This window comes from Lonchura striata, chromosome W (genome assembly GCF_050655825.1).
Source record: "Lonchura striata isolate lonStrDom1 chromosome W, ASM5065582v1, whole genome shotgun sequence".
Lineage (NCBI taxonomy): Eukaryota > Metazoa > Chordata > Aves > Passeriformes > Estrildidae > Lonchura > Lonchura striata.
In genome coordinates this window covers 43,241,361-43,254,903 of record NC_140743.1, presented here as the reverse complement: position 1 = coordinate 43,254,903, position 13,543 = coordinate 43,241,361, and the positions used below count along the sequence as shown (strand labels likewise).

Sequence of the window (13,543 nt, the reverse complement as noted above, 5' to 3'; positions counted from 1 at the left end):
TTCTGCCTGGGGGAAAGGTCCAAGCCTTCCTCCATGGACTGACAGTCCTACTTTTACCCATTGTGGGAGCAGCTCACCCAGCAGGGTGAATTCCAGCACCGGGTCTAGACTGGGGACGTTACAAATGATGGCAAAGCATGGAAGTGTTTGCAGCAGCTGAGGCTAAAGGACGCCGGTGGCAGACGGGCGCTTGCTGTGGGACCTGGGCTCCAGGGGCACCTGGGAGTCATCGGACAGGAATCCTCACCATCAAGCAGAGGTGCTCTTCCAAACCCAAATGTCTACCAGGGAACGCAGTTTCTGTTCCGATACTGTTTGTGACACCAGATATCAGCCCCAGTGATTCCCAAATAACCTGCTGCCTATTTATAACCACGCTATGCACGGAATTCCAGGAAGTGCATGCTGCTGCTGCACAGCCAAGTTTACATACTTCTCATAGCAGAGCATTAAGTTTAATATTAAAATTAATATTTTATATGATGACCTCATAAGAATTCTGTTTCTACTACAAAGATAGGGTGACGTTTCATGATGCCCACAGAATGGACATATCCTGCTGTGCTGGATGCTAGGGAACAACACAAAAAGCACCGAGGAGAACATGGGTTTTCCAATTTTAAGTAAAAAACAGGGAATAGATTTTTCATTACAGAATTTTCACTATTAATCTTCTTAGCAAAAGAAAAACCTGGTAGTATACCCTGTTTTTAGGGAATTAACATGCTTTCCCCTTAATACTGGCAAATTCCAAGTACTTGCCACCTCCTGCTTCAGTACAGTCACTCCAATAACAGCTGCTCTGAAGAAAATATACACCTATTGCTACATCTCTTCTTGCAGATTTTAGCTCAAGAAAAATAAAACAGAAAATGTTCAGGTAGGTTAGAAACACCCTTAAAGAACCTGAACCAACAAAATACATTTGTAGTTTACAGTGGAACTGGAAACCCCTCAGTCCCAGCCAGTTCTGTAAGCAGAATTACTTCCTCATCTAATTCTGCATGCCTATGGTCACCCTTGCCAGAACTAGGGCTTTTGTAAAACTCAGTCTTTATGTAACACTTGACCGTACACCTACATCTGTAAGAAAAAGGGGGGAGGCTGGTATATTAATATTACTCAGATGCTTTGTTAGAGTCTTACTGCAAAGCCCAAGTATAACAAAAGCTCTCCCAAAATTTCCTAATTAGCCTTTAACACTCCAGAGCAATTTCACCAAATTTCAGCATCCCCTGGTCCACCTGTTGGGTTGGTTTAGCACATTTATTGTGGAAGAGGAGAAAGTCAGACACCATCCTATTTTCCAAGGAGCTCTCTTGAAATGAAAGGTAATCACTTCAGTGTTTTGGCAGACATAAATACCCCATGTGTTCAGGAAACCCCAATCTGTCCAACCGCCTCATTCATCCATGCACTGATCCTGTGGGAAAGCAGCACCAGGCTCTCACACACCAGGCATGGCAGGTGTTATGTGCACTGAATTTTCCTGATTTCCCCTCACACCTGCACAGACACTGCAATGAACCCTGGTCATCACTGCATCCCAAGAACAGCCAAGACCTCAACTGTCCAGCAGGAGACAATGGAAAAAACCAAGGAAACGCTTCATTAAGTGTAATCCATAGTCAATCTCTGAAAAAGCCTCAAAAACGAACAAAACTACTTGGAAATTCTAACTTGTGCCAAACACCTCAGAATATGAAACTACTCACTCTTCATCATAGGAGATTGGGGTGACAAGGTGACACTCCCAGGCCAAATGTATGTAAAAACTAGGCTGCAATTTGGTGCCTATCAAGCTGCAAACCAGGAAGACGTTTAGCCACGTGCAAAATACTATTCAGCCCTTCCAAACGTGTACACCAGCTGAGACCCCCAACGCATGCATCTCTCCCAGGGAAAGGCTCTACTGCTGCCATGCACTGCCAGGCCAAGCTGCAATCCTGTGCTTATCTGCTGCTTCCTTAGACCAACATCATCAGGACAGCTCTCCCAGCAGCCCTGCCCCTGGGCTTTTCCTGCCTGTTTCCTAACCTGGACCAATACACCACACTGTTTTGCAACCGATTACCAATAACGCGGAACAAACTCCTGAAAGTGCCCGAAAATTTCCTAAGGTTGGGAATGATCCCAAAGGGGTTCCTATGGAATGCCCCTGTATGAAAACGTGGTCACCTTGGCCTGGGAACCAGCAACACCCACAGAGCCACAGCTCTGTCAAAACGGAAGCACTGGACAGAGACAGTGGCGAGCTGTGAAAAGAAGAACAGGCCCCCAGAGGCCGTTCTGCTGCCAGCTGGGGCCGGAGCACTGGGCGTACAGAGCTCTCCGAGGTGCTTTGGTTCCCTGGCCAGACACCAGGCTGGGAAATAACACTCCACCCACATACAGTTCCCTTGGCATTTTGAGATGATCAGGATGTTCCCAGCTTCCTGACCTGAAAATTGTTGTGTACTATTTCTGGGCACTGTTTAAAGAGATGCTGCATTCCAACCCAGATATTGCTTCATTTCAGAGCAGGCAGACATGATCCGTACGGTAAATTTAACTGGTTTTTAGTGGCTTTAAAGTAAACCAGAGTTCACACCTTTCTCAGACCACAACCGTGCTGTGCCGTGCTTCAGCACACAGCTATTGGCCTAAATTATTATCCTGCTGAGGTTCAGAGCCCATCTTCTCTTGACATTTATTCTAAATACATTACAGCCATGTTATTCTCAAACTTTTCGAATCGCAGCAGCCCTGGTGGGTAACACAGAATGTGACGAGAGTGGCTGTGAAGAGTGCTCATGGCAACACCATATGGAACAGCAGTGGTTTGGTGGGAAGGAGGAGAGAGGGACAGGGAAGCCAGCCCTTGGGGACACAGCAGCTGGCTTAGATCTACCTGCTGATCCTGACAGCTAAAGGCCAAAGGCACCCTGCAAGATCGGATAAACCCACCTGGCAAAGCCAAATCCCAGGCTCCCAAGAGACAATTCTTACCTCCACTGAGCACTCAGCAGCCACTCTAGTAGAACAGAAGTGAAAAGCACCAATTAAGCCAATTTTCCTGATGTAGTACTTAAACCCAGCACTTGAGATGTGATGTGCCATTGCTGCCAAGCCCTGGAAAACTGCTCCAGGAGTGGTCCAGACTGTCTGGCTCAGACAGCACCACATTTCCCAGCATAAATACAAGAGCTGCACACACCAACAGGAAAAATACAGGAGCAGAAAACACTGCTGCCTTCCCAGAGAGCTACAGGAAATCACCTGTCTCACCTGGAGAGAAAACTAATCTGAACTGTACTTTTACCAAAGGTTTTAAAAACGAAAAAAGAAAGAGGATTTGTGTTCATTAAAGTATTGTTAATTATTAAAAAAACACCAAAAAACTAGCAGCAAACCACAATTTTATTAATTGAAACAAAGCACATTTAACTGCTCTTGACTAAAACCTTAAAGTATTAATTAACCATCACAGATGTCTCTCTATACCTAACGCCATCTCTCACTAACGCCCTGATTTCATTCTCATGAATAAAGCTACAATGATACTTTTATGATATTCCTCTATCATTTGATGATACAATTACTACAATTCTTAGCTGGCAAGTTACAGTATTCTTTCTTTCTGAACTGCAATAAAACTCTCTTCATTTATATAAACATTCAGAAATTTTGCCACTTGCCACTGTCACCATTTCCTTCCTAAGCAAAATATTTTCAGCAACACTTCCCAAGCATACCTAAAGTTTCATTTTTCATTTGCTCATAATAGCAACTGACTATACTTTTGCAGTGGATCTCTGCAATCTGGCTCTGATATTTTCATAATCAAGTATATTGCACTGTAACCACGGAAAAAAAAAAACCCCTAAGTTATTGGGGGGGGGTGCAGGGGGACGGTTTTCCTATTCCAAATCTGTAAGTGCAGGTAGAACAAGCTACACAGGTAGGTTATTTCCTAAAAAGTGATCTCCTGTTATTCCTTGCCACCAGAGTAAACAAACGCTGACTTTTCCTCCAGGCAGCTCAATACAACAGCGTCAGATGACACTTTCCCTGGTGCCATCCCTCTCAGCTTTCATTTTACGACCCAATTACTGCCCGCTCGGGTGTCAGCGCCAGGCACTGAGCACGGGGAAGGACAAGGTGCTACACGAGGCTCCCTCCCAGTGTCCCACACATCCCTCGTCTCCGCCAGGGAACGCGCAGGCTGCTCCTGGAAGCCAACGCAGAACTGAGAGTAAGGAATTATGTTCTGAGCTGCACTTTCCCACATGAGGCAGTGGTGCTCCAGAATCAGCACAGCTGAGACAGAAATGTCTCCTTTCTGGCACACATGGTCAACCACAACTGGATCGGTTCTTAAACGGATTAAGCGAATCGCAAGACATAAGCGCCAATTATTTAAATCCTGAATTATCTGTGTTGCACTGCCACTGCTTATTTAAACATAATGAAAACCACCAGGCACCTCTGCCAAGATCCGCTATACTCCTGAAACCCAGTAACAGCCAAGAAAACAAGATAACGTCAGGGAAAAAATAAGCAGTTTAGCCTTGTTCTGTTTGTTACAGGAAAATGGCTTTCTGCTGAGCTGCCCATTGTAATGAAAGGTGTGACACACAGGAGGGCTGCAAACACGAGGCTGCTCCTCGCTCTCACCTGTGATAGACAGAGCCAATGCCTGCTGTTATTACCACTGCTACATTACCAGGAGCCTCTGGAAAGATGGGAGTCTATTCCTCCTTAGACACTGAACAAAACAAATGTGGTCAAAGCATAGGAGCAGCAATGGCAGGAAGAAGGAGCTGATGCCCAAGACACTTAAAACAGGCCTGAGCTGTGAGAGGATGTGGAAAACGGGAACAGAATAGATGTACAGAAGGAAAGAGCAGGTAGAAAGTGTAGAACAAAATAAATGTGTTAGGACAGCTTCTGTCCTATGTTCTGTAAGAAATGAAGGTGTTATTGAAAAAAACCTCTCAGGACAAAAATTAAACAATCTTCTTATGAAGCTTCATCGTAACTCCCCAAGAAGGAACAGTGAGGCACAATGGAATGGGTTCAAATTCCCATTGCAATAGCCAGTAAGCACCACTAATTAGTGAACATTCTGCACAATAACCTGCTCTGTGGAGTAACAGAAAAACCCGCCCTCTGCACTCCGCGTACCGGCAGCCTGTGACACCCAAAGTGCACTCCCACGGCAGTCCCACAGCTGCACCTTGGGCAGCAGCACAGGGCCGGGACCCTGCTGACGTGGCCAGAGCGTTCATGTCCCTGAAGCCACATGTGAGCAGGTGCCACCTCGGCACTTCATGCACAGAGCCCTGCCCAGTAGAAGCCAACCTTCCCCTGCCCACTCCTTGCACGTTCTGCCATGGCAGGAGAAGGGCACTGCGCCAAGAAAAGTTTTCCAAAGAACTCTGTGCTCAGAGCCCTCAAGCCACCTTCCTTACTGGAGTTACAGAGCCAGGAAATCATGCAAGAGAATAATTCTCATACCAAGTTTGGGAATTGTTGCTCTTCAAAAGAGCAAAGAAATGCATTTTATGAAGCAGCAGCAAAGAACATCAAGTACGTGCAGAGCTGTAGCACACCGCGTGTACACAAACACCTGCATACCTTTGATAGCTGAGGACAAAAAAAGGTACAGAATTTCAAAACAAATGGCATTCGAGTTGAGAAACCGTAGATGTGAGGCCAGCTTGGTGAAGCCAGCAAGTGAAACGAAGGCAAGTTTACAGCAGATTGTTCCAAGGAAGTGGGGCAGTGGCTCTCCGAAGCACAAACAGCTGCCTTTTACTACTTGGATCTTGCAGAGAGGCCCCCCAAATTCTCTAGCTGCTCAGCCTCATCCTTGGCACTGCTGCTGCCCGGGAGGGTGCCCAGAGCACTCGGCACCCCCTGCTCCAGCAGCGCGAACGCGGCTGCCCCTCATGCCCCTGACACCAGGGAGTCCCAGCAGGAGCATTCCCACAGGGAGGGGCACCTGGAGCTGGGACCTGCTCCTGCAGATCCTGGCAAGCAGGCCAGGGAGGCTGGGGAAGCTCTGCTATGCTGTACAGCGCTGAGCAGAACAAAGACAGTATAATTAGCTGGCACATAGTTCATTAATGCTGTCTTGCTGCAGACACCAGGAACCGTGCAAACAAAAGACCTCTCACTGTCTCCACTACCATTTCTTCTCCTCTCCTCTGCACTAATCCACTTATCCTACCTTTTCCTTCTGCTCAGAGAAATGTCCTACTTTCTCTGTTTCTTTTTCACATCAACAGCTGTTCAGATTTTTGAATACATTCAGACTTTTGGATTCCACTATATATCTGTCATGACCAATTTTTCTGTGTAAGTGCTTTCTTGGCAGAAAGCAGTTAATACAACCCTCAGAAAAGCCAAGTACTGTTAGAGTAGAAATGTCTCCTTGTGCTAGGGGGATTTATATTCCCCCTAAAGCTATTCCAATGCTTCTAATATATCCTGAAGAACTGCAGCAACTGAGGTCTAAAGGGCTCGAGATGCAGAATGTATCCAGCTCTTGCAAGTAAGCTGGACGATGAGTAGCACGATAGCTGGTTTTAACAGGAAGGTTAAAATGGTCATTACCTTTTAAAACACTTTCACCTCCTCCTGCAACTTGAGGAAGGCAGCTGAGAAAGAAAACAAATGTTCAGACTGTGACTTCTGTGGGAACTGAACAGAGACAAAACTGAAGAAATCCATAGATTCTCTCTCAAAATATGTCAAAAAATAGAAGTGCTGTTTTAATGAATAACTTGAAAAATAGAGAGATCGGGGTGCATCACTTCCAGAGGCATAACATGCACATATTGGGCACAGGCCTGCTGAGTAAGCAAAACCGTGCACTTTGGAAATTTTCTATTTAATGATTCTTCTCTCTGCAGCTCTTCCACAAGACTCTGGTCAAATTTACTGGCATTCTTCATACAAATTAGAATAATTCTCAACTCAAGAACTCTGCAGCAAATGAGTGGTCTTGAAGAACAATGACATTTTAGTCATCCATCGCACCCATCACACTGACGTAACATCCTTCATTACTGAATTTGCTCTCCTTCATATGCACACTGCTCATTGCAAAGCAGCACTAAAAGGACTCGTGGCGAAGCAAAAGTCCCCAGCACACAGACACTCATTTCTACCATTCCACCCTCCTCTATCCACACCATGTGCTGGGACATCAGCCACTCCCAAAGCTCAGAGCAGCCTCAAATGCCTGCAACAATCCCCACCGTAAGCTGAGCATGACAACCCAAGCTCACGGAAGCAGGGACAGTTTGGAACCAAATGTATATATGACCCCTCCAGAAGCCCCAGAAACTCTTGTGGGCACACCAGCTCACACTTAAAGAGCTGTGATTCCCGTGCCAGTGTGGCGGCTGTGGCCAGCTGACAAAGTCACAGCTCCCTGCGTGCTGAGCTGAGCTGAACTCCCTCTCTCTGGGGAAGCTCAGGTGCACATCTTTATTAGCAACAGTCCAGAAAAGCGCAGTTTAAGTTCACCTCAGTAATAACGTAGGGCCATTTTTGTTTAAAAATGACACCCAAGACTGCAGCAGTGCTGTGAAAACTCTGCTCCCCATGACTTGCGTGAGTGCCCTGTAGGTTGCCAGGGATGACAGGGAGCAGCAGTGCCAGCCAGCACCTTTGTGCAGCTCTGTTACATCAGGAGCATCGCCACGCTTTTCTGGATCGTGATGCAGTGCTTTAGCTATGTGGGCTGAGGTTAAACAACAGAGATGGGTGGCAGGGAAATCAAAGTCGCGGAAAGGCTCTGCAGGCAGGGAAATGAGATTGCTGGAATGGAAATCAGGGAAGGCACGCTGACATTTATTCAGCCTGAATTTTCCAAAGGTACTAAGTACATTCTTTCAACTGGCTGATCCCAGCAGCACTTACACTGAAGAAGGCATTAGGCCTGGCAATATGCGACATCATATTTTTGCTTTAATGATTTCCCTAATGTTATGGAAAAAAGCGAGATCCACTGCAGGTGTTCTAAAGGCCACACTTCTGTGACACGAGACTCTGTTCTACTAGGTAATAATCAGAATCTTGAGGGGAAACACGGCTGTGCACTGACCAGAGGGAACAGTAAGGTACTTCATGCTTAGGCCACTGACGTGCTAATTAGTGGACATTAACTACTCCTAACTTCTGTAAATTAATCATCATTTACACCTACACATGTCCAAGCACTTTTTCCTTGCTGAGACCAAGAACGTTCACACCTGCTCAATTTTCAAGCAACACATTTGTTTGTAAGAGAAAGAAGAGCCAAGATTATATTGACTAACTCATGGGGATCAGTCACTAATATTTACTGCCAGATTTTTTATGGTGGGTAATTTAAATTGCAGTCAGTTGAAAATCCAGTGGGGTAGAGTTGGCAATATGAACTCTCTGGGTGAAATTTCAAGAACACAGAAAAAAGCTGGAAAAGTTTGTTACACGCTCTATTTTTTAATTCTGTTTGTTTGTATTCTGGAATTCTACACAATGATTTGATTAGAGCAAAAATCAGAAAAGCCAGAAGCCCAGCACTATCGGCTGCAAATGTCTGGTCAGAACTGCCAATCCCCATTCCATTTAGGAGCAGAACAAAAGGTAAGGAAGCGTTCTGGCCAGCTCCAAGCTCTCAGGAACCCTCTGCAGGAGCCTGCCTGTGCTGGGAAGGGAACACACGGTGCCAACTCCCGCATCGGCTCCATGGAGAATGGAGCTGGCCCTGCCAAGAGGCGGCTCTGCATTCTTCCCTCCCACCTCTTCCCGCATCTGTTTTGGCTGCACCTGCACAGGGAGCCCAAGTGATGTCACCTGCCCAGTCAGGCCCTCTGGAACTCGCTGCTGGCACACCAACACTGGCCAGCACAGCCAGCTCGGCACCGGGGGGCATGGGGAACTGTCCCACCCGCTCTGGCTGCTGTCCCCTCCCTGGCGACACGACTGAGACATTTCACAGAGATCTGGTCCTGCAGCGGAATAAAGATACATCTATTCAAAGGGAAAGGAAAGTATTTCCCATTCCTACGCAGAGGCTGGCCAAAGTTGGGCGCTTGGTTAATTACACCGAATTCACAGGATTTACAAGCTTAGACAGGGACAGCAACCAAAGGTCCTACAGAAACCCTTCTCTCCCCTCCTCTTTTTAACTGAACCTTTGTAAAGGGACAACAAAAGACCCAAACCCCAGCACAATGCAATGTTAATTCCCTAAGGAAAAAACACTGCGAGGCTTACTGAGGGGATGGCAAGAGCAAGAGTAGATTGATTTCAGTTCCCTCACTAAATATAAAGCAGGTACGGCTTGCTTTCCTCTAAGACACTTGCACTGGGGCACTGCTGCAATGCCAAAAATATATTAAAAAATGGTGACATCAGACCAAAACGAATCTGTTAAGACCAGTTCCCACAGTGCAATGTTTCCTGGAAGGTTTTCCCTACTCAGCCAGCATGCTATTCCCCACATTTGCAAACAACAAAACAAAACAGTATTTCACTTGCTCAGTTAAAATCAGGTATTTTTACACAGTAAATTAAAAACATGCAATAGACCTCAAATAATGTCACCACAAATTAACTGATTACTGAAAACCTCTTTTTCATACTTCATGTGTTATTAAACCCTTTCAGAAATTGCTGGTATCCAGCCTCACATCAGAGACAAGGCAACTGCTCAAAAATGGAAACACAATTTATTTCATTATGCAATTTTTATGCACAGAACTGACTCACAAAAGTATACTTAGGCCCTGGGTAACATCCAAGTTAATAATTAATTATCTTTAAACTACTTGCGGTGTAATTCCCAGTATTTCTCATTTTACTTGTTCTTTTTTAATGCTGTATGTGTGACTGCGCATGACTAACTGGTGAGAAAAAGGGCAGAAACAAGGAGAGACTGACTATGCGACGGACACACGGTAAGAGATAGAAGCGATCACAGTCAGCATCAGATTTATTTCCTAAAATTAACGATCAAAAGATTAGTCTTAAAGCATCTTTGAGGCTCTTGCTGAACAATAATCCTACAGCACTGCTCGTCCCGGAATCGGGAGAAAATCCTGCGTACTTCCAAATGCAATTCAAAAGAGTAAGCAGATAGTCAGTACCTAACCATCGCACTGCCACAGCACCAGCACAGCCTGCCTTTGCAAAGGGCTACCAGCCCCGGGAAGAGCAGGAAAACGCAGATGGATCTGCAGGCCTCCTCCCTCCCCTGACGGCTGCCGTGCAAGCAGAAGCACCTCTGGAGAGCACAGGCTGTCCTCGCAGGCGTCCTGAGCACATCCCCTGCCTTCGGCAGCGCTGCTGCACAGCTCTCTCCCACACAGGCACGGTCAGACAAAGCTCTGTCTGCAGCTCAGAGCCTTTGGGTCTCCCTCTCCCCTTTTTCCACTGGGATGAGCGACAGCACTTGAGACAAAGCTGACAATCATGGCAGGTCATGGGCATTCGGAGCTGAACCTCTCTCTCACTGAAGATATAACTCCCACCTTATAGCAAAGTTGTAAAAATTATTTTCTATAATCCATAAAGTACATCCTGGAAGTTTTTATTTCCAACCCAAGGCTGAAAGGGAAGTGGCAGCTTTCCACCAAAGCACTGACAGCTCTGGACTCACACCACAGCACAAAGTACAGTTTTCATTTTATTTTAACAACTCATCTCATTCCTTTGCCTTCAGCTCTGGAAGCTTCTCCCATGCACCCTTTTAATTTTTTCATTCCTTTCAGAGACAAACACCTGGCTGGTCATAACGCCAGGTTTAATTAATGCTTGATTAATTTATTTTCTGTACTAACTGCTGACTTTTGGAAGCTCCCAATGCCATCCTGGTCTTAAGATGAAGTGATACAGTAATGTATTTTACACTGAGATTTAGTCTGTAAACTAAGTAAACAGGATAGATTTGGCTTTGGAATAGCTGCTGAACCGAAAACTTCAGTTCACGTGCAGAACTTCTGTTTATGTGTACAAAATGTGCACATTCAGAAACCCATCATTAGTTGACAGCTTTTCTCAAATAGAAAACCATCTGAACAGCACAAAAAGCAATCAACACCCTCTGCTTTCTTATCTGCAATTTTCTGTGGCCAGATCTGCACTAAGGCAGGCTGGCACCTGCAGCGTTAAACCGGTGTCAGCATTTCCATTATAAATTCTCCACTTCAGAGATTTCTGTGTACCCAAACTCACATACAGATTTTCCACGCAGGAGCAAAGAGTTTATTACTGCTATTTTAAAAAGTGATACTATTTCCGTGTGTCCACCTGCCCCTTTCCTCAGTGGTCAGAGCACATCAGAACATGCAAGCTGATGGACACGAGAATTAAGAAGGAGGGCAAGTGATTTCCTGTTGAGAAGAGCTGATTTTGTCCTTAACAGAAAAGCTAGAGACCCAAGGAATGGAATTCATCATCCTCTACCTGCAGCTGTCAACAAAGTCCTTATCTGCAGAGAGCTGAGGTTTTCCAGATGGCCATCTGTACTCCTTGCAGAGCAAGGGGAGAGCCAGGAAATTCACAACACTATTCATTTGAACCATTTAAACCTCCAGCTAAGGCCACATGACTTATTTCCTATAAATGCCCGCTAAGAGTCCAGGTAGCAATCCCTGAAGTAGGAGCAATATTTATTGTAAAATGATTTCTAAAAAAGGAGAGGAAGAGCCGAGCTGTGAGACATGCACGCTTGCCGAACCCAGAGGTGCTGCTTCTGTTTGTCTATTAAATATAATTCAGTGCTACTCCTGCAATGCTTTGTCAGGGCACGCTGGATTTTCCTCACAAAGATACCTTTGTCAGCTCTGTCCAGCAGTTGTCCGATACATTTTTGAAGTGTATCCCACAAATTCAACTCCGCACTCACAGCCCCCAGTGATAAACAACAGCAGTATGTGGAATATGCACAGTGAACAGACATTCTATTGCACAGCATATAAAATGTCAGACCAGGCAAAAGAATTTGCAATAAGGCTTCCAAATAAAATTTTTCACAGCTTGACACGAGCTCAGCCTTTACTTAATATTTTACTCTATCTGGTAATGAAAGACATCCTGCTTGCCCCAAAGCACTTGTCTAAAAGAGCAGATATTTGAAAGGTCACAACCACTCGGAGCAGCAGGACTGCAGACGCCCGCTCGGATGTTTGCTCTGAGATAAATCAGGCTGCAGCAGCTGCTGCTCCCAGCCCCGGCCCAGGCCCTATATCAATCACATACACATAAACTTCTTGCACTGGGACGCACCACAATTATTTTTCTTTCACACTATCAACTATAAGCCATGGCAACCTCTCCCCTCAGCTCAAGAGATCAGATATTTCAGGCACTCCCTTACTCACATCGCAGATCTGCCAAACAAACTTCTGTGGGACAGATTAAAAATGGCGCCTTAACAAGTAATATTCTGTGGTCAAAAAATGCAACAAAACTCGCAACAAAACTCTTCCATCCCCCACACTTCCCATGGCATCCTGCCCAGTCCATCACCTCTACCCACAGTATTTCGGGATTTACTACAAAGATGAGAAACACCACAAAAAAGGCTTAAGTTTCAGTTAGTTCTTTTCCTTTGAGAGTTTCTGCCCTGCAGGATGCAGTGCCATGTGGGCTGGGCACCTCTGTGCCTGCCATGCTGCACAGCTGCCTCAATCCATTCCACACGGTAACTCAAACCAAGAGCACAGAGGAACAGATTTCCTCGTTCTCCTCTGGGACTACTGAAGCAAGTCTTTGGGGTGGGAATTGTTACTACAGGGGGGATGAAAACAGGGACTTTGAGAGGAGATCCTTTAGGAAAATGAGAACTGTTGCACAGACCCAGGGCACATCTCTGCAAACCTCTGCTGCCTCTGTGCTAGGTCTGACACCCCACAGCTACTTAGGGAACTGGCTGCAGTGGGTCTCCATGAACAACAGATCTTGGAATGGAGCAAGGGATAACAAAGAGGAAAGGGAAAATAAGACATACTTTTTTTCTGCTCCTTTACATGTCCTGGAACCAAACCTGTACCAGGGAGGGATTTCTTTCTATTTCACGCTTTCAAAAGCTCCAAAGAAGGTTGGAAAAACACCGAGTCCATAAGCTTTTCCATGGGAAAGCTGCAGAGTCACTCCTGGCCTTGCTGCAGGGAGCAGCTGTCCCTGTGCTGCATTTCAGAGCCTGGGAGCACAGGAGCCATGGAGCCTGAAATCTCCTCAGCAACCGTGCCACAGCTGGAGCCAGAGCTCGCAATGCTAAATAGAGCATCCCTGAGCTGGGAACTTGAGTGGGCCGTGTTGGATTGCACAGCAAAGCAATTTAAGCAAATGACTAATCTAAACCCTTCAGTTTGCTCCTACTTTAGGCTTTGGAAAAGCGGCTGAAAAACATCAGCCATCAATCCTCGCCTGCTGTAACAAAGCAAACCCAGAAGATTAATTTTGCCATCCTAACACCAAATCAAGGCAAATCCAAACAGACTGTTTACTGAGTTGTGTCAAACCACTTGCACTTGGACTTGGATCAGGACTTGCAGCATAC

General features: G+C 45.8%; 1 protein-coding gene across 17 annotated transcripts in view; it reads right to left on the bottom strand.

The window, feature by feature from the left end:
* Positions 1-13,543, bottom strand: part of LOC146763239 (E3 ubiquitin-protein ligase NEDD4-like) — an 84,641-nt gene that overhangs the window by 23,247 nt on the left and 47,851 nt on the right. The window lies entirely within an intron of this gene.